A 2796-nucleotide genomic window follows, 5' to 3' on the forward strand; every position below is an offset into this window, starting at 1 on the left:
TACAGATTTAATGCAATCCCTATCTAAATTCCAATGGCATTTTTCAGAAACAGAAAAAAATGCTAAAATTTGTATGGAACCACAGAAGATCCCAAATAGCCAAAGCAATCTTGAGAAAGGAAAACAACACTGAAGGTATCACACCTACTGATTTCAAACTATATTACAAAGCTATAGTAACCCTAACAGTATGGTATCGGCATAAAAACAGATAAATAGATCAGTGTAAGAACAGCTCAGAAATAAACCCATGCATATATGGGTCAATTAATTTATAACACAGGAGACAAAAATATGCATGGGGGAAGGATAATCTTTTTAATAAACAGTGTTGAGAAAACTGCATGACATATGCAAAGAATGAACCTGGACCACTCCCTTACACCATGCACAAAAATCAATCCAAAATAGATTATAACACTGAAATTTGAGACCTAAAACTATAAAACTCCTAAAAGAAAATTTAAACTCTTCAACATGGTTTTGGCAATGATGTTTTTTGAATTGATATCAAAGCAAATGTTACAAAAGCAAAAATAAACAAGTGGAATTATATATCAAACTACAAGTCTTCTGCATTGCAAAGGAAATCTTCAACAAAATAAAAAGGCAACTTACTGAATGGGAGAAGACACTTGTAAATGATATATTCAATGGGAGGTAAATATCCAAAATATATAAAGAACTCATACAACTCAACATAAAAAAAAAAAATCTGATTTAAAAATGAGCAGAGGACCTAAATAGACATTTCTCCAAAAAGACATACATACAGGGACACCAGGGTGGCTCAGTGATTGAGCATCTGCCTTGGGCTCAGGGCGTGATCCCAGGGTCCTGGGATCGAGTCCCATGGTGGGCTCCCTACAGGGAGTCTGCTTCTCCCTCTGCCTGTGTCTCTGCCTCTGTGTGTGTGTGTGTGTGTGTGTGTGTGTGTCTCATGAATGAATGAATGAATGAATGAATAAATAAATAAATAAATAAAATCTTAAAAAAAAAGACATACAACCTACAGACACATGAAAAGATGCTCAACATCACTAATCACCAGAGAAATACAAATCAAAACCACATCATTGTGGTATCCTTTCACATCAATCAAAATGGCTGGTATCAAAAGGACAAGAAATAGCAAGTGTTGGTGAGGATATGGAGAAGAAGGAACCCTCGTGTACTGTCAGTGAGAACGTAAATTGGTACAACAACTGTAGAAAACAGTATGGAGTTTCCTCAAAAAAATCAAAAATAGAAATACCATACAATATAGAAATTCAACTTCTGGATATTTACCCGAAGAAAATGAAAATACTCATTCAAAAAGATATATGCATCCCTGTATTTGATTTTGATTTTACTTATATCTGAAATATGAATAAATGAACAAACAAAGAAAAAACAGAAACAGACTCGTAAATATGGAGAACAAACTAGTGTTTGCCAGAGGGAGGGTGGTAGGAGGATAGGCAAAATAGGTGAAAAGGATTAAGAAGTACAAATTTAGGCAGCCATCAATTGCTGGGCATCATGGCTGCCCTCAGACCTCCGGTGAAGCCCAAGATTGTTAAAAAGAGGACCAAGAAGTTCATCTGCAACCAGTCAGACCCATATGTCAAAATTAAGCACAACTGGCGGAAACCCAGAGGCATTGACAATAGGGTAGGCAGAAGATTCAAGGGCCAGATCTTGATGCCCAACACTGGTTATGGGAGCAACAAGAAAACAAACCACATGCTGCCCAATGGCTTCCAGAAGTTCCTGGTCCACAACATCAAGGAGCTTGAGGTGCTGCTGATGTGCAACAAATCTTAATGTGCAGAGATTGCTCACAATGTATCTTCCAAAAACTGCAAAGCCATTATGGAAAGAGCAACCCAGCTGGCCATCAGAGTCACCAATCCCAATGCCAGGCTGCATAGCAAAGAAAATGAATAGACAGCTTATGTGCATGTCATATTTGTGTTAATAAAACCATAAAACTAAAAAAAAAAAAGGAAGTACAAATTTACAGTTATAAAATAAATAAGTCACAGGGACAAAAAGTCCAGTATAGTAAATAGAATCAATAATATCATAAATAACTTTCACTGCAATAGATGTTAATCACACTTGTGGTGAGCATAGTATAACATATAGAGTTGTCAAATCACTATATTGCACACCTGAAGCTAATACAATATTGTTTGTCAATTATATTTCAACTAAAAATAAAAATTTTTTAAATATATATAACATCATTAAAAAGAAAGAAAATGTGGTGTACACACACACACACACACACACAAACACACACACAATGAAATTCTATTCATTCTTTTAAATAAAAGGAAATCCTGCATTTTACCACAACATGGATAGATCTTGAGGGTATTATGCTAAGTAAAATAAGCCAGACAGAGAAAGACAAAGTTCAATAAGCCAGAGAGAATGGTATCAATTATATGTGGAATCTTTTTCTAAAAAGTCAAACTCATAGAAACAATGAGTAGAACAGTTGGTTGCCAGGGGCTGGGGGGAGGGTGAAGAAAATGGAAAGAAGTAGGTAAAAGGTTCAAACTTCCAGTTACAAATAAGTAAGTTCTAAGGATCTAATGTCTAGCATGGTAACTATAGTCAATAATACTATATTGTGTAAACCAAATTTGCTAAGAGATTAGATATTAAGCATTCTTGAAACAATTTTTTTAAAAATTAAAAAAAAATAATTACTACTAGATGTCCACATCCTTTTGCAATTAGAATTTTGTAAAGTGAAATATTCCTTTCAAGCATGTTAGCTACCGTCTATGCTTTTAAACT

At 34.8% G+C, this 2796-nt stretch overlaps 1 pseudogene; it reads left to right on the plus strand.

Moving 5' to 3' along the window:
• Positions 1 to 1524: 1524 nt before the first annotated feature.
• Positions 1525 to 1984, plus strand: LOC112647304 (60S ribosomal protein L32-like; annotated as a pseudogene).
• Positions 1985 to 2796: the final 812 nt, after the last annotated feature.

This window comes from Canis lupus, chromosome 32 (assembly GCF_003254725.2).
Source record: "Canis lupus dingo isolate Sandy chromosome 32, ASM325472v2, whole genome shotgun sequence".
In the NCBI taxonomy this organism is placed as follows: Eukaryota; Metazoa; Chordata; class Mammalia; order Carnivora; family Canidae; genus Canis; species Canis lupus.